At 37.5% G+C, this 24,452-nt stretch overlaps 1 protein-coding gene and 1 long non-coding RNA gene across 4 annotated transcripts in view; one reads left to right on the top strand and one right to left on the bottom strand.

Moving 5' to 3' along the window:
* On the bottom strand, positions 1-18,480 carry LOC101749586. 2 transcript variants are annotated; one of them, XR_211004.5, is made up of 5 exons: positions 18,366-18,480; positions 5,226-5,303; positions 4,672-4,763; positions 2,580-2,719; positions 1-2,267 (listed from the first exon to the last, which is right to left on the bottom strand). It is a non-coding gene; the product is annotated as an uncharacterized LOC101749586 (long non-coding RNA). The 2 variants fall into 2 exon arrangements; XR_005841205.2 differs by lacking the exon at positions 4,672-4,763.
* The window catches only part of SLC38A4 (solute carrier family 38 member 4), a 32,268-nt gene continuing 26,093 nt past the window's right edge, over positions 18,278-24,452 (top strand). For both annotated transcript variants that reach the window (XM_046937951.1, XM_015281357.4), the window contains exon 1: positions 18,278-18,568. The gene's annotated coding sequence lies outside the window, so the exon portion shown is untranslated. The remainder of the gene's footprint in view (positions 18,569-24,452) is intronic.

Genomic DNA, 24,452 nt, shown 5'->3' with positions numbered 1-24,452 from the left:
TTTCACTGAATTCCTCCATGCAGAAAAAAATGCACCCACTGGCATTCTTCACTGCTGAACATTTATGGAGAAGAAACAGTGAATGTGAGCACAGTTAGGAGGTGGATGGAGTGGCTCAATCAGCTCACCTGTGCAAAACATATGATTATGACCAGGGAACTGTGCATGGAGAAGAATACAGCTTCACTGCAAAGTCTGAACCAAGTGTGTCCCACAAATGCTCACACAGGATCCGAAAGAACACTGTATACAAGTTGGTCATGACCTATTGAACCAATACAAGACTGAAGGTGACAGTTTCCTGGATCGCGTCATTATTGCTGATGAGATGTGGTGTCACCATTACAAGCTGGAGTCAGAACAGCAGTCCATGGCGTGTGACATGTGAATTTCCCATAAAACAAAAAGTTGAAGATGCAGCCCTCAACAAGTAAAATGATGTTCACTGTCATTTGGGATAGGAAAGGGGTGATCTTTCTGGATTTCCTGGAACCCAGACAAACCATCAATTCTGACTGCTACTTTGCAAAGCTGGAGGCATGAAATTCCATAGTCAGGCCAGAGAAGAAGACAACCTTTCTCTTGTAATAAGATAACACCAGGCCCCATACCATTCTGAAGACCTTACAGCACATTTTCAATCTTGGCTGGACTGTCGGTCCTACAACACTGACCATATAATCAAGATTTGGTGCCTTCTGACTTCCATCTGTTCAGGCCAATACAGATGGACTGCATCAGCAACATTTTCCTAGCAACAACATTATCATAGCTGCTGTGAAACAGTGGGTCACCTCTGCTGATGCAGATTTTTATGAGCATGGCATGCAGGCTCTTGTTTATCACTGGTGAAAACGCATAGCTAAGGGAGGTGACTGTGTTGAAAAATATTATTTTGTAGCTGAGAATTTGTGTTATCAGATAGTGTTATTGTGCTCATTGTTGTAGTTTGCACGGAAATAAATAGGAGGCATTTTAAATTGACTTATGTATATGAAGGCCCTTGCTCTGATAATGCTAGAAAATCATGGAGTTCATTCTCATTAATTGTCTTCTCCAGTTCCTGCAAGTGACAATATTTTGACGATACAATAAATCTTAAACTGAAACAGAAATGGTACATCTTTTATTTCAGGATTTCTTTCTGAATGTTTGCCTATTTCCCAAGTCTAATCTAAAACAAACAAAAACTTATATATAGTTAGGCATTGCAGATGGCATGATTAGTAATGAGGCAGTACAAAACAGTAGACATGTCCTGTTCATGTCTTCAGTACTTAATTCTAACCAAAGCATTTGCAATTTATTTTCAACTGCAATATAATATTTAGGAGGCTAGGTGCTAGGTGGTTGGGTTTTCTTTGCCACTATCAAATATCAGCCACCAGAACCTGACAATATTTTTTTTTTAGGTAATGTTGCCTGATATCCTCTGATTTACTTCCCACACTGATACACAAAGTTAGAACTACCTTGCTTTCTTTAGACTGTTATTTTCTGGGAGCTCACTGTAATTGCCTTTCCTTGATTTGTAGCATCTATAACTTTGTCTTTTGTCTTATGGTTTTCCACTTTCTAGCTCCAGGATATACTGATAATTCTGGTAGAGACTTTAACAGCTGCACAATAAACCCCCAAAAACATGCTTTTTTTTTTTTTTTTTTTTAACCAGCATGCTGACCAAAACCTGCCCCATTCTCCTAACGCTTTAACCTCTTCCTATTTTCCAGAGCACTAAGCAGTTTCTGGCAGGGCACAAGGACAGAAGGCCGATGAAGATGCTCAGCTTTCTGCTGCCAGTCATCTCTCTGCCTGATATCTGGAAAGCTGATGCTTCTGACAGCTGCCGGGGCAGTGGCATTACAGCTCAGCAAATTGAAATTGTGCTGAGCCCTGCAGCTGGAAGGGAGGCAGTCATGGTTTGAAGAGTTAATCACATGACACATCCCCCTTCCCTTTGTAGAAAGGGAGGGGGGTGGAAGGAAGAGGGAAAAAATGCAACTGAGACAGGAGAAACTAATTTATTTAAAGGAATGTGAGATAATACAGAATAATTCAGACCAACATATCAAAATGAACCAAAAATAAAACCAGAGGAGAGAGAATCAGTCTGAGACTTTATCAGCAAGCCCTCCATGGTTCACCTCCTAGAAAAGACACGAGAACCCTTCACCCATCACCTAGAATTCGAAATCATGTGGAGGCTCCTAGGAAATACAGTACATCCCAGAGTATCTTCCTCTCGGAGAGTCAGAACTCATGTGAGGCTGTTAGAGAAACCAGGAAACACAGCTCAGCAGTGCACTGTGCCTTTTCACCCAAACAGCCTGTCTCATGATGTCATAATATGGAATACTGATAGAACCAAGACAGAGGCTCCTGACTGTCATCTCAGCTGCCCACATGCTGAGCATGACAGCCAGCTGATGTTGGTGGCATCCCCATCCCCAACCCCCACAACTCATCATCCTCAATGGGAGGAAGACTGTGCTGTCACCCTAGTGACCCCAGCTCAGGTGCACAGAAGTTCGTCTATCTCTTCACCAGGGATAGCTGTCATGTAGAACCCATCCACATACCTGTGCCGAGATGGCCAGCTCCAGAGTACTGGATGTCAGCAGCTCCCACCACCACCTCCACACCCCAGGTTCTCCCCAGCAGCAGCTCACTCACTGCACAGAACATCTCCCATGAACACACATGTGCTTTTCCAGTTGCACTGCAAAGATCACAAGATCTGACTTTAAACGGTTTAAGAAACAAAACAAAACAAAACAAAAATTTATAAGACCTCCAGCTCATTCTGCTTCTGTTTCAGATGTTTGACAGTCTATTGGTAATTCACAAAGGCAGTTTGCTAGCTCTGGAGCTCAAGCAGGGGCTGCCTGAGATATTCAGGAGTCTCAGCATTGGCATAGATGGGATTTTGCTGTCCTGTAGGCATATCTGTACTTCAATAACATTTTGTATTATTCTCAAGTGAGTCTCAATTTTAGGACGGGTCACATCTTGTTTAACATACACTAAAACCAGAAAAAATAAATTCTAAAATATAATTTTATTTCCCATTCTAAATTAAGATCTTCTGCTTTTAAAATACACTCATCAGTCATTTGATATGATATTGTTCCAGACCATTTAATCTGTATAATTCTTTTAGAAAACAACATTTCTCAACGTTTAACTAAACATTCCTGGAACAAGAATTTATTCTGCATTTTACCCTTTCAGCCTCAGAAATCAACCACCTTTATTGCATATGTGTTTTGTTTTGTTTGGCTCATTGTTTCCCTTGGTTTAGAGATCAAAAAAATGGATCTCTACTGTAAAAATAAGCTCTGTGTGGGTCGAAAGGAGATAAAGGGAGGATAGGGGACCATTTCATTGTATATGAGTTGTATCTAATGGCTTTATTAAGTGTGCTTCAGATGCTTTGCATTAAAACTTAATTTAAAGAATGCTGAATGAACGCCAAAATCAACTGCATTGTTGGATAAATGGACTCGCTGCACTCAAGTTCTGATTTATTCTGACATAAAATTGCTTGCCTGCAATTAAATGTTAATTATTCTACCCAAAGACATAAGTAAACACTGATCATAAGGATTCAAATCACCATAATGGTTTGTATAAATCCTATGATCAATTTTTATTCACCTAGTTTTATGCTTCTAACAGCCATTACACATTCATATTAATATTGATAGTTGCCACAGGCACACATCAAATATTTTCTTTTTGTCTCATTCCAATATCAGCCTGAACTTAGTTACAACCTGCTTATTTTCCTCAGTCTGTTCCACCATCTTTTTATTGCATGTTTCTACTGTTGTATATACCTACCTCATTTTCCTTTGTCCACCAAGTGATGCTACCATCTCTTTCGTACTAATGTATATTGAAAAGGGAAGGGAAGGGAAGGGAAGGGAAGGGAAGGGAAGGGAAGGGAAGGGAAGGGAAGGGAAGGGAAGGGAAGGGAAGGGAAGGGAAGGGAAGGGAAGGGAAGGGAAGGGAAGGGAAGGGAAGGGAAGGGAAGGGAAGGGAAGGGAAGGGAAGGGAAGGGAAGGGAAGGGAAGGGAAGGGAAGGGAAGGGAAGGGAAGGGAAGGGAAGGGAAGGCAAGGCAAGGGAAGGCAAGGCAAGGGAAGGCAAGGCTCAGGGGAAAAAAAAAAAAAAAAAAACGATTTCCAAAGAAAAACGCAGGCTGATTTTCCAAGTGTAAAGGTGATGATATAGGTGCTGGAACACATTAGCTCAGAATGCCGCAACAATGCCTTATCTGCTTCTACTGTATTACCACACACCAGCAGCCTCAAAAAACTTCCTCTTTCTAAAAATTTCCATTCTGGCTCCTGGAAGGTTTGAGCAAAACAAAGTGGTAGCTTTTTGCCTGGACTGAGTGTAAAGAAATCATGCATTCCCAAGAATAAATTAATGTTAAAGCACCAAAAGATGTAAATGTTTCATATTGACTAATTTTGGTGTGATTTTTAAAGAGCAAAATAAGAAAGGTGACTTCGAAGCAACACTTAATCAAATGAGCAAAGGGTAATAGCTATTTACCCAAGAGGCAGAAAATGCCAAAGGTTGCATGCTTAACCTTAATTCACTGAATCTTTATTCTAACCACAGCTATTGCTTATTTGGTCAAAATAAATGATTTTGTTCCCTACCTCATGTTTGCTCAGCAAACTGTGCACACTGGAAGACTGTTCAGAGTTGGCCACCTCTAACTGCGCTGCCTGAAGCAATTGCTGAGATTTGCCTGTGGGACAGGTCATTTAATTTACCAATATCTCAGTCGATTACTGCAGCAATAGAATATAGGAAATTATAGAACAAAAAGTACTAATGAGGAGAGGAGAGGAGAGGAGAGGAGAGGAGAGGAGAGGAGAGGAGAGGAGAGGAGAGGAGAGGAGAGGAGAGGAGAGGAGAGGAGAGGAGAGGAGAGGAGAGGAGAGGAGAGGAGAGGAGAGGAGAGGAGAGGAGAGGAGAGGAGAGGAGAGGAGAGGAGAGGAGAGGAGAGGAGAGGAGGTTTTGTATATTCTTTGTTGACCAATAACCATCGTGATATGATTGTTAGTCAGATTTTTCACAAAGTTCATGCTTCCAGGTGCAATCCTTGCTAAAAATGTTCTTTGATGTGGAGAAATTACTCCGCAAACCTTAGCATTTTTTCATAAAGCTTTCTGTATGCAATATATATTTATATTAATAAAAAAATTACCTCCTCTAGATTATCCATCAGTAAAATGATGAGTAGCAATTGAGCGTGTATTATCTGTCTTCCCAAACTGCATTTCACCTGCAAAGAGATATTAAAATAATAAAAATTTTAATTGCCATGTCAATAAATAAGAAGTCATGAAATGTTACAGTCGATTTTTCTGGTGTCCTTCAATCTGTTCTGAATGTTCTTAGGTATGTAGTAAGAGGCATCTTTTAACTAAATGAGCACACATTCATTTTTCCTTAGGAAAAATATACATTTGCAAACAATACATGCAAAATATTCAATTAGTATGCAGGATTTACTCCCTTATGAATGCACTTTTCATATATTTTTAAGTTGCCTAATTAATTATACTAATCTATTAGTATTTCTCTGTCCTCATTCTGTCATTAAGAGCACTAAGCTCCTCGTGTTAAAAAGTCTTATTTTTCTCCCTTGAAATGTATGTGGTTTGTAAATTTGATTGTAGATCAAACTAGATATTTGTGAGTCTTTCTTAATTTGTTCTTTTGGTGGCCTTGAAGGGAAGAAAAGTATCTAATCAAATGATCTAATGTTGTCTAGGCAAGAATTAAGTAACCCTGTTTATATCATTCTTATTAGTGCTTCAGTTAACCCCCATGAGACAACTCATGAATCAAATGAACAGGATTAAGCTTGCTGATCACTAACTAGTTTGTGTGATGTCAAAATGGGCATTGATGTAATATGAATATTAAAAATCAAGCTAAGGAAAGAATTTTGATTCTGAGGATCGTTCTAATTTAGATGGCTCACAACTCATATAATGCAAAGATTGCCTCCAATAATGTAAAGTTGCAGTTCAGCCAAATGAAAAAGACAGTGGTCTGTTATTTGAATTTTGGCACTTAGACCTAAGGAATATCTTTTGATTACACTTGTACAGCTACTAACACACAGGGCTTGCAACCTCAGGGCAATTAGTGACTATCCCTTTGCCATGAATCAAAGAAAGAGATCATCTGTAATTGTATCAACCAGAGCAATAAGACCTCGGAGGAGGTTACCACAGAATGCACTAAACACCTAATACTCAAAAATTAAACTTAGACTTTGCCCCTTATTCATCAGATATCACAAGTTCTTGCAACAGATCTTACATAACAGATACCATAATACATGAATTGCATTGATCTAAGAGGTAAAAAGAGATGACGTGTTTACTGTGAATGTGTTTACCTCTGTGCAGGTCCCATTAAATTTCACTTTCCTTTAACCCAAGGAGACAGTGCAGAGTCACATTTCACAGGGGACATGTCAACAGAGGGAACTATAAGTGCCAGAACACATCACCTGTGGCTCAGTGTCTCTTCTCTTGTTAGAATTATCATGTTATGCAGCATGAGTAATTGTTCAGCTTTGCTTCTCAATGTTCTTCAAGTTCTGTGGCACCAGGTGTTGCACTCAGTGCTCTCAGAGCAGTTGGTGGCACTCAGACTTGCAGGGTACAGGCCACCTACTTGTTACAACAGTTGATGGTCCAGACATCAGTGGGTCCAACAAAGAGCAGATAATAAAATTTTCAAGATTGTTTTCCTGCCTTCTGTGTGTTTCTCTAAGAACCAACAAAACCACAGCAAAAGGAAAGTAGGTACTCCATCAGCATGGTGGAGCTCAGACTTCATAGATCATCCCAAAGTATGGTATTTTCATCAGACACAGCAAAGATATAATTCGCCAATTGGGAAGGTTTTGCAGCTAAGTAAGAAGAACTGAGTACAATTTCATCTTCAGTTGGGATTTGAGAAAAATAATTGGGAAACTGCTTTCCCTAGATTTCACCTGATATCCCAAATCCTGAAGCAAGAAGAATAGCCTGCAGAACTGTCAATGTAACTGTTGGCAGTTGTGTTGGGACTTGGCTCCAAAGCGATGAGCCCAAGGACTACCACAAAAATCATTTCCATCAAGTGCGTGGAACAGCCCCAGACACAGTTGTACCAACACAATTGTAATCCTGCTAACAATTAAGAGAGGGCAGAAACATATAAGTCCAGCACTTCCACCAGGGAAAACAGTTGTGCAACCACAAACACAAGCTGCTTAGCTTCAGGAATCACTGTGAAATGCACGCTGAGCTGGAATGATCAAAAGGGAGAAGAAATGAGGGAAGGCTGTAGAGGAACGTCAAGCAATTGACCTTTCCACTCAGCCACTCTGCTATGAGCATTTGTTTCAAACAACAGCTGTTTTCTATAAAGCTGACTTGAAAATTGGTGTCTTCCTACTTCTGAGAGAATTTGTTCACTTCATCTTTTTACTGGCAAAAGCACTGTTATTGCTTTTTGTTCCCACCAGCCCTGCAAGAGCCACCTCAGCACTGAGGAGGTGAACCAGAGTCTATTTTGGCATAAACCAGAAAGAACACAGCTTGAATTTTCAGTGCTGGCAATCAAGAAAGTCATAGTTTTATTTGTAAATTAAAAGAGAGGTCTACAAGAAAGTCATTGGGAAGAAAAAAAAATAGTAATAAAGCAAACACGGAACCCTACCATGTCATTTACAATCTCTTCATAGATGAGAGCACACTTTATATAATGTAATTTGAGCTATAAATAATATTATTGTTTGTTTCAGCCAAAGATCTGTACCTCATTTAATTAAGAAAATGGATGTGCTTGTGTTGTGTTACTCATTACTATATTGTAAAATATACCTGTAATGATATTCTATGCAAAAAATGACTGCACTGGCAGGGAAAATGAGAGGAAGAACTTACCCAAAATATTTCCAGTAAAAAGATAAATGCAGAGTACTGTATCTTTTTTTTTCCTTTAAATCAAATAGCTGAAAGTCAAATTCTAAAGAAAAAGGAATAGGGGAAGAAATATGAATTGACAGATGTGACTTTGGAATACAATTTTTAAAATGGACCACTTGTATCAATAAGTCTGTGGGACAGATTTAGCTTTTCCCTATATCTGTTCAGGACTCAGTGTGTTCCATTCCCTTGGCTGATATGAATTTTATACTCAGCAGTAAGCTATATCAGTTTCTTAGGCTCACTAATTTCAGAGGCCATTGATAAGAAATTACTATGTGATGTCAAACAGAAATATTTACCGCAAAAGGGAAATAATCATTCTTTTTCAAATATTGTAAATGAAAACACCATACAAACACAGAACTAGAAAAAAAATTGTCATGCTTTCTCTATGTTTAAGAAGTTAACAGTGGAAGTTTTGTGGTATTTCTCTAAGCCACATAAATGCTGACATTTAATTTTTACAAAGATGACACAAACTTTTCTTCAGAAAGAAAACTAGAAATGGGATTTTAAGGAAAATAAAACTTTAAGCAGCATAAAACATTATTTTTTAATGACATTTCATAATATTTGGAACAGGCTGTTTCAATCAGGAGTAAGGCAGGTGGAAGAAAAGTCAAGAAGAAATAAATTATTGTGATGCAGAGTTAATAAGGCAAATGGATGTGACTTGATTTTTAATGACTGGGTGCACCCAATGACTATCTACAGCAGTATGAATAGTGAGATGTGATATTTCCATGGCTCATTGTGGTGGCTGCTGTTTCATGCAGGGAAGAGGTTGAGGCTGGGACCTCCCCCTCGGATCAGAGACCAAAGTCCAAGCAACAGTCTGTACTCATGCCAAATACCATTTTTAATAAATCCAGTTATAAATAGAAACTTGTCTATTCAGGCCATGGATTCAAAGGCAGCCAAGTGTGATGCTGGTCATGTCCCACCTCTGGCTATCACTAGTTACAGAAAATGGTACACTTCTGTTTGGATAGCCACATAAGCAAACCTTTAGCTCACTTAGATACAGGTTGTTGAGGGTTTAGTGACATGGATTTACATTTACAAGGACAAGTTAAACACAAGGATCTGAAGTCAGTGCAAGAAAATCAAAGCTACTGTTGATAAGCTAATTACATGTCTACAACTACAGTGAGTATATAAATCTAGATCTTTAATCATAATCTAGATTATGATTATTTTATAATCAGTTCGGGTTGCATTATTGTTTCAGTCATCTGAGAACTACAACCAACAATTCCTAGTTTTCAGTATCTTGCAAACTTGTGGAGGATGTCACCACAAGTGACAATTAGCAGGCCAATGTCAAGTCCAATAGACACCAAAGAAAAAAAGGAAACAAATGGCACCCTCTCCACAGAACCAGAATTGCAGAGGTATTACTGCTTGGAAAGGAGGGTTGGAGAAGATGGGAAGCTAGGTACAGCTCAGGTGCTCTACAATAAATTGTATGACCATGGGAACGTGGTTTACATTATCCCTAGGCTGGCCAACAGCACAGTCAAAGCAGAGCATCATGAGCATCTCAAAGAACATTTTGAACCATAATGTAGCCAAATAGTCTCCTTTAAATCCTGGCACAGGTACCCTTCAGTGGTGTTTCTCTAGCACCATCTGAATCATTCCTTCTCACCAGAATAGCGGCAAGTGTTGTACCCACTAACAATAATAATCAGAGGTTAAATGTATCCTAGTGCAGTACATCTGGGAGAAAAGGCATCCATCCTTCTGGGGTCTGCAGAGGGCACTGATTTCTGGGGCATATGGAGAGTTGAGCTTCACCCAGAAGCACCCAGGTCCTAAGGCAGGGGAGAGATAGGCTTACAAGCCATGGCCAAGACTGCTTGGGTCTGGGGCATGGAACACTCAGTATTGCTGGGGATCATCCCTTCTGTAGCTGTGCATCATCACTTACTGTGAACATAAATAATGATCCATGAAAAAAAGAAAATAGAAAACACTGTAGGGAAACAGTGCTGTAATTGAAATAAATAACATTTGAGGTGGATGCACTTCATGAGGAGATTTCTACATAAGATTTTTAAACATCTTTGGTGAACAAATATGTTTGTTTATTTCGTGTGCATACTTACATATATATGTATATACACTTAGAGCCATTACCTAAATCCCCAATTTTGTTACTAAAGTGTTCTCATTATACTTAAGGTTTTTGTATTTCTGTACCATGGGAAAAGACCTTCCTGAACCTTCTTATTCTGCAATGTCATGAATTCTCAGGACAAATGAAAGGAGTGTGTCAAGCTAATGAATAGTTCACTGGTTAGCAAACAAGAAGAGATTGGGAGTTCCAGTACGGCAGCAGGGGCTTTATGGAATGCAGCAGTAATTTTAACCTTTTAACTTGATTAGAGTTTCTGAGGTATCTAAAAGCAAGGATTTTGACAGTAGAATAAACTTCACTAAACAGGGATCGTATTTATTTAGGAGTCATTAGAAGTCTGGAAATTCAAAATAATCGAAAGCTATTGGTAAAATAAGGCAGTGATAAACATTCATCATTAAGCTAAAAATCAGTTTTAGCCATAAAGATATTATTAAAAGTATATTCCATGATAGTAAACTTGTTCATTCTTCATGTGTATATATGCATATACATGCATACTCACAGACTATATATATATATAAAAGTCTGATAATTCACACAAGTCTGTGAGTTTTGAGCATAGAAAAAACATCACTTTGAGCATGAAGAAGAATATACATTCAAATACATAAATTTCAGTAATTTGGGGGCAGTACCATTTTAACCCTAATCTGTGTCTGTTGGCACATATTTCTCAGTAATAGCAAGGGCACTGTAACAAAGGATATGCTGCTAGTCTTACTCCTGCTAATTCACCCCACCACGACTCTGACAAACCAGAAACTGTAAAGAATAATGTGTCTGAGCCTGTTTCAAACAATTCTTCTCATGACTTGTACATTTAGGAAGATCCTGGTTTCTTTAAAACTTATATTTTGAGAACATAACCAAAAAATAGGTTATACTGCTTAGTAGAATTCATTTAAATAATAATTACAGAAATAGAACTTTTGCATGTAACTATCTGTATTCATTTTTTTTTTTTTTAGATTTATTTAATTATACCTATGACACTGAAGCTGTTTCAGAGCACTACAATGGTTGCTTGATTTTCACATTATTTTTTTTCTGGCAAAAACACTGACATTTTTATAGACTGATAACTGATATTTTAACAGATTAATTTGTTTTAACGTAGCTCAAGATTTTTTACTATTAATATCTGAGACATAAAATATTTCTAACACAGAGTTCAGAATATTAAATAGAAGAACATAAATATAGAATACATCTGAACAATAACTGCTGGATCTTATCATTGTATTTGCTTTTCTGAACTTGGACATTTCAGAGAAATTTTGGTATATTGAAGATACCTACATATTTTGCAGTAACATCTTTTATCTCCCTGCTGGTCCCAAATACATTAAATCCAGTCACTTATTGTGGTTATGTTCCCCATGCAACTTATTCTGTTGAAATTTGGAAGGCCTAAAATATAATGAAATGTCAACTAAAATGGCACATGTACTCTTAGTCTTCCCCTAAGATTGAAAATAATGCTTGTGAGATTCATGGTTTTAGAAAAACTACAGCGTTATATTATTTTAATATAATTGTGGGCATGGGTCTCTGGGTCTAGCCCAGGATTCAGTGGCTATTGTCTACACAACAGATAGGTGTTAAAGGGTGGCAAAGATCTCTCATTTGGCCTTCAACTGACATTGGAGGAGAAGCAATATTGAAGTGCAGAAGAATTACCAAGTGTTGATGTTTTACATGAAGTACAGTGCTTTCTTCCATGAAGTGTAGAAAGTAATTGCTGTTGATGATTACACTAGATAAAACTTCAGAGGTTTAGCCCACAGATGATTCTTGCAATGATCCTGATTTTTATTAGTTTTGTGATATTCTGTAGAAGAAATCTGTAGGTATAATGCTCCATGTTTCTATTGACAATTGGCATCTAGGCACGTTATGGTTCATCTTAGTGCATTGGCCATCAACAATCATGAATGCAAAGCATTTTTGTATCCATGTGAGCCACTATTTTGAACAACACCTTGTGTAATCTTTTCATTTCTTCAGAAAAAGAGTAGACATCTTCAAATATCCTGTTCACTGACAAATTAGTTTTAGTGTAAGTAGGCTAGAGGAGAAGAAACAAGAAGAGATAATCAGACTGTAAGCCTTTATAGTAGTAGTAACTTAGTAGAACTAGCAATCTTCTATGTCTCCTCTTCCTCCACATAGTCGCCATGGGCTAGATACAGAGGGGAAAGAAGCCTCTAGCCCTTGAGCATGTAGCCAACTGATTAAAGATGTTTCACCTGTCTCCCAGGAAAGCTGGCCAGCAGTGAGAGAAGAACTTACAGAGATAAATGAAGGGGAAAAGAAAAAGAGAAGAAAGATAAGAGTATTGTTAGTCTTCTTTATCAGTCTTAGGTGATGTGAGAGAATGAGTGATCCCCTGTACAAGTGATATCTGAGAAGAGAAAGTACAGTTGGTTAATACCAAAAAAAGATCAAAGCAGATGCAATCGCTTACTTCACCTTTCAGGAGCAGTCTGCTATGGATTGTTGGGTAAAGTACACGGAAGGACTGACTGCAAAAGCTTCCTTGCAGCAGGCATGCTAACCCACCAGGCATCATGAAAATCTTCCTTTTCTGATGCATATAAACAGGCATGATAGAAAGAATTTTGGTCAAGATGAAGTTGGTGGTACATCAGTAGCAATCTAAAAGCTTTATCTTAACATATAAGTAATACTGGATGCATTAAAGAAAAGGCCTCCAAAGTAAAAGTACCAAAATTAAACTCAACACAAAAAAAGCTTATATCAGTTATAGGAGACTCACTAAAAGGATTCAACCTTTAAATGAAACAAGGAAACAAAAACAAAAATAAACATTTTGCTCAGGTATAGGATGGAAATTCAATCTAAATAAAGACAAACAAAACAAACACATATTAGAGAATAAAATTCAAACTGAGTAGATAACAAAGGGAAAACAGTCGTAAATTCAAAATTGAGCTGCAGAACAGTTCAGGAGAAAACCTATTTCCAACCTTGGATGAAGTCATATAACTCCATTGGATCTCTTGTGGTGAACAGCAGTATTTGTGCAGGGACACCAGAAGGAGGCCTGAAAAGGATGAGTGAGACTCCTGGTTAAGAATTCATAAGGACATTCTGGAGAAGTTCAGTAAAGATCCTGCCAGGATTTTTCTCATAGAGACTGGGGAGCTACCTAAAATTAGATTTTGAGGCAATAATCATGGGACAACAAAAGGCAAAGCCCAGTCATAAGTCAGTAATTTACATAACATCAAGCTACACCACTTTTTGTTATACTTTAGTTGCTATACTTTATGTAAAGTGTTTTGAAAAATAATTTGAAATTGGTAGATGTTTACCTCATATTCAGGTATGTTTCTTCAGAAACGTTTGCCGTATCTTAGAAGCAGCATATCTGCAATGTGATGCAGGAGTTGCTATGGTGAGTTCACATCTCTTATTTAATGCTGCACCTGAGTAAATACACATTTTAACAATCTCTGGTAGAGGTGCTATTAGTAATGTTATGTCAGCACTTCTACCATAAATACTTATTTTCATGTTGCAACTTCTCCAAAAACAAAGAACACCATTCCTCGGCAAAATCCACAGAGGCCTTTGCACTCATCTATTTTATTTTTTCACAGCTTCAATCAATTTCTGAAATCCTCTGTCATAAAAATGAAACAAAAATTAGTGAGCTTATTTCTATTCTTCTGCTGTTAGTGATTTTCATGACAGTCATAACACCCTCCATTTATAAAAATACTTAGAAAAACTGCGGAGGTTAATTTTCATTTCACTGTTCCAGTCTGTGCCAGTAGGCATTTAGTCAGGCATTCATCGCATTACTTGTTTTACAGCCCTTCTGTACTGTCAGAGTGGTATAAAGAGACTTTTGTGTAAAGAAGAATCGGGTCTTTAGTTCTTGTATTTAAAGGCTCGATTTAACTAAATGGCATCAGAAATTTAACTTGTAGACTTCAGTGTATTCTTCCTGAGGAATTTTATTTGAGTTGTTCTCCAGGATAACATAGAAGAAAGAAGTGCATTGCTGGAAATAATAAAATATGTTTAACTTTTTGTCCTGTATTTGTTTTTCTAATAGTTTACTTTGAAAAATAGTAAGTTTCTGAAAAGATTATTCTCTATGAGATTCCCCAGTGCATGTCAGGATAATTCTTACATTATGCATTTGTATAAATTTCTATATCAAAATAATTAAATGTTTTCATTTTGTGAGTTTAACTAAAATAACTTTTGTAGGAAATGTCTACATTCATCAAAATTGGCTCATACCTAATAACATTTTTGAAACAAAACTATCTTTGAATCAAAACTATTTTTTGTACACATGCATTTTTGGTTAGAAATGCAGGGATTAATTATTGGTGAAAAAGTCAAAAAAGACAAAAAAAAATCCTTTTCCAATTTGCCTGTAAGATCAGATAATTATACAGGGATTTTCATATATGTTTGTGTGCTAACATTATGAAGAGTATAAGTTTAAGTAGAACAGTTTCTTCTGTGCTTTGTGACAGCCAGTGGAGTGGATACTCATTACTGAATTGGCTGAACAGTGAGGCTGAACAAATACCTCCTTCCCAGAAGTCAGGAAGAGCATGGTTGGGTGGAGAAGCTCAAACAGATCATAATTGTGCTTCATTAGCTGGTAAGGAGAAGAGGAGGATATTTTTTAAGAATTTACTTCCAAAGTCAGAAAGAGAGAAATGGGATGTCACAGTTTTATCTCTAGATCTGTGTCCATGACCGGGGGACAGCAGGCCCACAAGCCCACCAGCACAAAAAACAGGCAAAGGGAAGAAAAGGGAAAAGAAAAAAAAAACAGCAGCAATGATCTGAGGAAAAAAACAAACTTAGTTTACAAATTATAATAGCAAAAATACAAGTTAATTGGGATTGAAGCTAATAAATCAAATAAATGAGAGTTTCTGAAAACCGAAGTTCTTACTCTTATTTGCAAGGGATCCAATCATAAAACCACAATAGATGTGTTTCAGATATTGCCCTAACTAAACTTAGAATTTGGGCGTTACCCAGCATAAACAAAGGGCATTCATATAAAATGGAGTCATAGGAATCCTTAAAGTAATTTAGATGGTGTTTTCAGGTGGTGACCATTTAGGCTTATTCATCAATGTGCAAGAAATTCCTCTAAGATACTTTCTTTCACCTGTATAAAGCTGTCAAAAGGAAGACTGGAAGGAGAGGACCAGTGGTCTTTAGTGGAAAGGTTTTCAGTTCCCAAAGGTGAAACTCCATATAATATCAGCAGAGAAAAGCACTGCAGCTCTGTCAATCTCATTCATGATAAGACATGCATGAGTTTTTCAAATAAGTGGCTACAAAAAAAGTAGCCTTGTGCTGTCTTGATAAAAGCAAGAAATACCAGTGTGATGCATTAATGTGCTCTGGTGGAGAGGTCAGTGGCTACATGTTGAACCAGTAAAAACTTCCTTGGTCTCCTCACAGACAGTACCAAGCAGAAACATCCTGTGCATATCCTTGAGATGACAAAGATGTTTATTGTAATGTCTAAAACCTACAAGAGATGGAGAGAAATCCAGATCTGTGCTTAAGTCATTCCAGTGTGATATTAGTTACTTTCTGTACCACTTTTCTGAGGCACAGTGGATCGCTGTGAAGTTAATCAAACATTTTCATCACTTTTCTTCTGTGATAAATTTAGCACTTCCCAGAGAACCTCAGTGGCTTGCAAGACTTATTGTTGTTACCTTCTCTATTCTTATGACAGAAAAATCAGGTAAATCTGTAAATTCAACCTCATATGTACATGTTTACCACAAATCTTATAGGATACCATTGGGTCACAGATTCTAGATATTGAAAGTCATGCAACAGACAATCTTAGTACATAATTGGACATGATTGTAGCTTGTTGCTATAAACTACTAGCACCAGAAAGCAAAAATTCACAACCACAGCTATTATCAGGCTAATCTGATAATCTAAAACTAATCACATAAAAAAATCAATAGTATTATCCAAGTATGTGTAGTTCAGAGAAGGGGAAAATTCACCATCTTAGCAATAGCTTGATTTTCTCTTTCAAATCACAGAATGCACAGACTTTTGAAAGATATCAGCTGATAAACCATATCACAGTTAAAATGTTCAGATTTTGAGGGGAGGTATATAAAATTAAAGATCTATGCTTTTAGGAAATATATTAAGAAAGTTTAAGAATATTAAGTTCAGATATGCAATCAAAAGATGAGTACTCATAGAAGATTTTAACCAACCAAAACATTCCACAGGCACTAACTGAATTTCACAAAATCATTGTGAAATAGTGAGGAAATTATTATTGCACTTTTTCTATCACCAGAACTAAAAATTGGAACTTAAATTATCATGCCATTGCCATTGCCATTGATGAGTTTTGCAGGCAGTAATAGTCAAGATTACTATCTATGATTCATTCAGTGGTTTGGATTTCATAACTACCATGGCCAGTTTCTCTATAAACCATATAAAAGCTGTAGAAATAATGTATTTTGCCTCAAAGTATTGTGGGCTGTTGTTGTTTTTTTAAGACATTTTCATAACACTGCATCAAAAAATATACTATATTCTTGTTTTTTTTTTTTTTTTTTTTTTTTTAGCAATTTGTGACCTTAATCTATAGAACAATTCTGATTCCTACTATAGCTCATTTTCTGGTATTTTTCTTTTATTTATCCAGAAATTAGATTGGAAAATTTAAAAGTAATATTTCAGAAATAGATGTTAAAGGCATTGAAAAAAAAAAAAGGAGAAAAGACATAAGTTAATTAAAAAAAATTCTGCTAAAATGTGAAAGAAAATGTTGAAATTTAAAGGAACAGACCTTTGGTCCTCAAGCCCTCCCCCACAAGCCCTGTCAAGAGGTGTAGTTTTATCCTTCTTTCAAATCAGATTAACATGCAACGTTCTGATTTGAGGAACAAAATTGCTGGATGCAGCAGAAATATGTTTGGTTTTTTAATTGATTTTCTTTTTAGTATTTTTTTCCACTTTTGCACTAGAAACATTAAGGTATGATGGGGTTATTCAGATAGACCTTCCTTTGCCAGTAGTAAGAGTTTAGTTTAAATAAGTATTTCAGGATTCAGTCCATATTTCTTCTTCACGATTTATGCTCCATTGACAGTGCAGGTGAAGACACAAAGCAAATAAAGCAAGCAGCTGATGGACACTTCTAGTTTGGTTTGATACAAGTGTCACAGAACTCTCACACATCTTAACAGCATGATTCATCTTGTGCTCTTTGTTTCTATTTTATTATAAAAACATCATCTCTGCCCTGAGCAGTTTTGCTTTTGTGGCACTTAACGTACCATTTTGTTAGCTCTAATCTTCTTCCATGCAAAAGTTGGTGAAGGTGGTCACATGCATAAATGCTGCCTACAGCAGTAGAAGAAACACTGGATCCAGCACCTTCTGAAAACTTATGTCTTTGGCTAGGGGCTGAGGAAAGGAGGAATGACACCACCTCGGCCATCATGTATTAATGATCTGTCTTTTTCTCACTCCTGACTCCTTTCCGTGGAACTTCTAGAATTACTGCAAAAAGTAGCTCCAAGAGAGAAGTCCTTTGAGAAACTTCTCCAGCTAATTAAAGTCAGGTGCTGACAGGCTGAAGTGATTCCCTTGCAGACACTGGCAGAAGAAAAGTTAAAACAGAGCCCAGAAAGGAAGTGTAAAGCGTGACTGGCTCAGGATATGCAAACTCTCCCCTCTAGGTCACAGCGCTGAACTAAGTCCAGAATGGGGGTGACTGAAATTTTTCTGTTGTTACGAGTTACTGCTAAGGATGCTGTGTATAGTTAAGTGACAGCTAGTACAGCTGTACACATCATAAAAATCTCAGTATCAATGTCACTTATTCACAGTTTAAAAATCACAACCAGATCTGAAACAAATTGTATATCTTGAATCGAACTGATATTCTCTAAGCAGTAATTCTTGTTTCCTTCTTTCCAAAATGGGGAAGCTAGAGTTGCCAGATCTTTAACATCAAGCCAAATATGGACAAGTAGAAGCTCTATATACAAACACTTCTAGAAATAGAAGTATATTCATTTTCAAATATAAATGTGACTAAGCAGCAGTACACACAGACATTGCATCTGTACAGGAATATGGAAACTTTTCACATTCCTATTTCAATAGAATCTTAGAAAGCAAATTTCTCACTTACCGCGGAGCACTACTTGCAATAACAAAACAAATTTTATCTTCTGAGTCTCCTTGTTTTGCTGGAATGGAGGTGGGGAGAAATCCAGTCCAGTTCATCAACATGTTTAAATAGTGCCTTTGAGAAAGGATTCAGAAGCAAATATGTACCGTTGCACTGGGCAGCTGCTGCAGTGGATTTCCAGTTAAACAAACATCTATTGCAAGGTACGTCTCGTAATGAGGTTGTTTTCTCAAAACTTTTTCTAGGGTCATGGTCATCACCTGGGAATTGTGTTTTTCAGATTTACGAAATTACTAATCAATATTTGAGCAAAATTACATAAGGGTATAAGAAACGATCATGGTGCATGGAAGTGCAGCACATAAAAGTAAAAATTAGTTTCCTGTGAGAACTGTTGGTTTCCAGATTTTCATTCAAATCCTGCTTAACAGTAAGTATTCAAATAGAGTAGATTACAAAACTTCTACTAGATACATATTAACCTAGGAGAAAAAAAAAAAAAAGACACGTAAACTACCAGTGACAGTTTGCAAAAGCAAAATATAAATACATCTGTGTTCTATCAGTACTCATATATGTAATTCTAAATTACAATCAGTAGACAAGTACAAAAATAAAAAAATATAGATGAATATAAAAAAATATAAAACAAAAATATAAAAAAAATAAAAAATATAGCTGAAATGGTGACTGGTCATTGCAGAGTGCTCATAGTCTTCTGGGCCATGTTCATTCAGTCTACTAAGCTATGAAAAGGCTTTTACTAATAAGATTTGGTTAAAAGAAATGTTAATTGCTATTGTAAATCAAGAATCACCATTTTCCTTTAATACATTACAGGAAAAAAAACTCACTTTTCTCTCTTTTTCTCATTAAGTACCATTTTAACCAGTAAGAAAAGTACATACATTTTCATCTTCAGTAAAACAAAACTTTCCAAAACAGAGATATTTTCTGATTGCTTTTACAACTGCATGGAGTTATAACAGGTTCTCAACTAGTGCCAAGACTCTGTACTCTCTTTCTGAGCTCAGTGCTTAAACTGCAGTGAAGTGCCTGGCTTCACTTCTCTCTGATTTCTAGCAGCTGTGTTTGAATTGAAAGCTTGATTGACAATTATCCCACCTTGATAGAAGGTTGATTACTTGGGCTATGAAAAGATTCTTCAGGCTGTTTTGTAATATTTTGTGATAAACAATTACATTTTTGTCCCTCTTAATGACATTAACTCTTACTTGTCCTTAAAGAACCACAATCACAATCCTTAAAATAAAGCCAAATGCATGAGGTGATTTTGGTGGGGATGATCCTTCAGTCATTAGTAGTGTTAGTTCTTGGATTTGAAAGTGAAGTTTTACCCCTGATAAAAGTCAATATCAATTTTTCTCAGAGTTGTTCTCAGCAAGGATTTTGATAAACTGTTACTTTAGAGTAAAAGCCAGGTTAAAAGCCAACAATAAAGGCCTTTTGATAACAGTGAGAGGGATGAGGAATGGAAAAGGTTCTTGCTGTGATCTAATCATAGTGCAATTGATAAAAGAATCAAACTCTCATTAATTGGAAAGGCAGTGAACTCCATTAGTCACAGTGCCAAAATATTGTAGTTCGGTTGAAGAATTTTTTTGAACTAATTGTTGTACGTAATGCTGTTATAAGAATCATTGTTAAGCAATATTATTCTCAACACCATTTTCTGAAGCATAAAAACTTCTTGTAAAGCAAGTGGGTGTTTTTTGTTTTTTCTTTCTTTTTTTTTTTTAAGATGGGAATGATTTTGATTTATAAAAGCAACCTGGCAAGGTTACGTTTCATTTGAAATTATCAGTACTTGATTTTAGACATCATAGATAATGTGAAGCACTTGGCAAGTGAAGGGTATGTCAGCTATGTTTAGACTAGCCTAAGCATTTCTGACAGCATTATTCTGGAGGCTGAAATTTGGTTTCATCCTTTCTGCCTAACATGGGTGTAATGAACCAGGGACATCTGCCTCATGCTTTCACACAACTACCCTGAGAGAAGATGATACAAGGGCTCTAAGTTACTCATGAGTTCTACAATCAGTTTAAACTGGAACAAGCAGTGCTGGCTTACCTTTCAGTCTTCACCTGTGCCTACTTACTGCCCCTGGCATTTCTCCCTCCCTTCTTCCAGATGTTTGTGCAGTCGCATAATGAGAGGGAACAGGGCTATGTGATGGGTTAAAAATATACTATTTTTTCCTCTCATATGTATTTACGGCTATTTGCAGTCCCTGGGGAAACAAAGAACATGAAAACAGTGATTGGGTCTGTGGGAGGTTGGCACTGCCTCTTTTAGCATCAGCATTTGCCTATGTTGGCTCAAAGGAGCTGTAAGACTACAGCATTAGAATGGCCCCTCTGAGGATCATACCCAGCAGGGTCTGTGGAGCAGGAAGCAGGTGATCAGACATGTTTGTCACCAGTTCCCTTCCTTTCCCAACAGTGTTTTGAGTGATTGAAAAACCCGACTTGCTGGCACCAGTTATGATGCAATTTCACTTATACTCAAAAGCAAAAGGAGAGTGTTTTATATAACCCTACATGAACCACAAGTGCAACATCCTCACCAACTCTGTGTAACCTTCCTGGGTCTGTGACAGTGGCAATAAATATTGACATCACTGCAAAGCGAGGCAGACTATCTGAGTGGTTTTCATGCCACAACGAATCTGAAGTGTATTTTTAACTACATCCCACTGGTTATCGAGTCATAGACAATCCTGACAGCACAAGATTGGTATGAGAAGGCAATGCAATTTGTCAGACCATGATGCAGAACTCAGGAGGAAATAAGCATATCTCCAGATGCTGGGTACAGAAGGCAGAGCTTGTTAGGCTTTCAGGTACAGACCACAGTCACGGAGCATCATCTGTTCTTGAGTTCCCATAAGGTGACTTTCTTTGATTTCTACTTGTATTCAGAAAGACACTTGGCAACGTTCTTGCCATCAAGCTGTGGAGTCAGTGAGGCTCAGGAGTCCAAAAGGCTCACTTAAGTGCCTGGTAAGCCTCTCAGCCAAGGTTCTGCACATATTCACTGCAGTTGCAATATGAAAATAGGGTTGTCATTACTGTTAACTCTATCATTGTTATTTTTAGCTACTGCATATGTCTCCTACAACTTCTCCCCTTGATCAAATGCTACTGCACTAACAACTATAAAGATAGGCAATATATGACTATTTCTAATTCATTTTTTTTAGTAAATAATAGAGCTCAAAACTCAGGAAATCTCATGAATTAGAGCAGGAAGTTGGAATGAAGCCTTCCCCATGCAGAGCCTCTCATGATTAGGTGCAGTACTAAAAGGTAGGGGACAATCTGCTGAGTCAGTTACTGAGTGCCATCATATGATGCTGCTGAACCCACTGGATCGATGGCTTGATCAGAGAGAGCAAAACCTTGCAGAATTTTCACAGTTAGGTCAGAGCAAAAGTATGTTCTTCACAAGGTAGCAGGAGGGATATGAAAACATGACAATGGAATAAACATCTTTCAGCTGGTATAATAAACAGTTAGGAGTCTTCAGAACTGAGCCAGATTTCTCTTTTTAAAGGAGGAAAAATGCAAAGCCAGGCATTGTCTCACATGACAAATGATAATAATGAGCAATAACAATAACATGAATCATTGTTGTAAGTCATCTGGTGATTTTATTTATTGTTTTTTATATAAACTAATAAAGCATTACAAAAAGTGACTACCTTGGGGTAAGGAACACTATCAATAGAAGCATGTGGTACTGACAGAGACAAAGCTTTTCTGGATATGAAGTTTCAACAGAAAAAAAGTAAAAACCGAAATGTTTCATACAGAGTATGTTCCTGATCTCTTTAACCCTTTTTATATTCTGATCTTTTTAATTTGTCTTTACTATGTCTCACTCATTAAATAGCAGTGGATAAATGACAGCCAATTTTCCTTGAGGACCTGTACGCTACTTTGCAGCTTAGCCTTGGAGATACTTATCTCTACCATGTTCAAGTGAAAAGGATGCACTACATTATTTGTTTTGCAGGTGGATTGGACCCATGAAGGACATAGAGACATCTTATTCTGAAGTGATGAGAATTTGTCTGCATGTTTTGTTTTGGGCAGATACACAGGCGGTATTTTCCATAGAAATAAATAGCAGGCATTACTTTTGAAGTGACCTATGTAAATATAACCTTTTTTAAGAGTGATATCCCATCCTGATTTATTCTAAAGAGTTGACTGCTTTCAGGGTGTAAATAATATCATTAAGTTGTGCAAAATGTTACATGCTGCTCAGACAGTACAAATAACCATATTGCTCTCCTGCAGAGTCTGCTAATAAAAGGAAATTCTGATTGTTTTCATGAACTGATTTTAATTTCATCTAATTTAATGAATATGTTGTTGTTTTAATAAAAAGGAATCTAGTCATAGGACCCTAAATATGCCTGTTGAAACTAAGTTATTGGTGGCTTTTTTTCATGTTTTATAAAGCTTGCTGAGTCCTGATGTTACAACTACTGAAACACAAGCAGCTAAATTGTAGTAAACACAAACACGTTCAAAGAAAGACTAGACAAATGCCTGATAGAATGGACTTTATCATTTTTTTTCCAGCTCAGTCACTGATCTGATAAAAATTGTGCCCTATCCCTTTGCCTGCCTCTTTTCCTTACCTCACCATGGGAGCTATAGCATATGCTTGAGGTCACAGTCAGAAACGACCCACATATTGTTAATCCTACTATAAACTTTCTGTGTTAGTGCCTTTCTGACTCCGGGGACAGCCTGACTGTGTCTTACCCATATCCCTGTGAAGTGGCTGTAGACGGGAATAATATAGACTTCTTCAAGCTGAACAAGCTTAGTTCCTTCATCCTCTCTTTACAGGCCTTGCAGTCCACCACCATCCTGGTATACTTCCTTCCAGTTTGCCAACATCCTTCTTGAGCTGGGAGGCCCAAAACTGAGACATATTTTCAAAAGCTCCAGATAAAACAGAATAATCTCTTCTCTTTCCTTGACCTGCTGGCTGCAATCTAGCTAATACAACCCAAACAGCTTCATGAGAACTCTTCCTGCCCTTCAGCCTGTGATCCTGAGTTGAGGAGTGGTGGTGGCCAGCTCTCCTGCCCTAGCACACCATGCTGGCACATATAGAGGCATTTGAAAGCTTTACACTATCAAACAAATGTAGGTTTCCCTGGATGAGTCAACACAAGCAAAACTGCATGTATGTATTTGCTGTTAAATGAAAAATGACGAGCTCTCCACAATCCCGTGTGGCTGAAAGTATGTTTACCTCATGGTAGAGAACTATGGACACAAGTCATAGTGGACACCTCTCCTCATGCAATGGGATAAATCCTTTCGGGACCCAGAGAAGAGGGGGCAGGAATCAGGCCAGCTCAGATCTGAAGGGCCCCTTGGACCAGGGACTGCCTGAATGAAGAATTCGAGCAGGTCATACCTGAGCTGGGTTGCTTATGGCGAAGACTTCAGGATGCAGAGGTCATTGCAGCAGCTGAAAAATTAGGCACCTTAAATGAGCACAAAGACCAAAATATCAAACTAAGTATAATGTGGCAGCCACTATGAGAAAGCACAGGCATTCTGTCAGGTACCTTAAAAGACAATTCTTTATGCTAAGTAAATGGCACAGTGCAAAGAGAGAAATTGCAATACATAGTAGATAGATCAAGATGCTAACACTTTTTAAATATACCAGTATGGCAAGGGGATAGGCCATTTGGATCTTACGCTGAAAAATTTCTCAGTGAGATACTGTATTTAAAAAACACACAAAATCATGATAGTATCCAGCAGTGGCTATTCACTAAGTGAATTTATCATTCCTCTGCTCTGCAGCGTTGTTTGCTCTCTCTCCATGCAGAGCATGGACAATATGTTCTTTCTAGCACACATGGACACCTTCAGAGCAAACAATAGTCACAAGCATGCAGTGAAAATCTGTAGGTAGCCCCTGTCTTCACTCAGATAAGGCGCAAAGCCAATAATAATTGTACAGACAGTGCAAGATGTTCCCAAATATGCTCTGAAAATAATGGAGGGGGGACTGACACCACTG

The sequence above is a fragment of the Gallus gallus genome, chromosome 1 (genome assembly GCF_016699485.2).
Source record: "Gallus gallus isolate bGalGal1 chromosome 1, bGalGal1.mat.broiler.GRCg7b, whole genome shotgun sequence".
NCBI lineage: Eukaryota > Metazoa > Chordata > Aves > Galliformes > Phasianidae > Gallus > Gallus gallus.
This window is presented reverse-complemented; position numbering and strand designations above follow the sequence as displayed.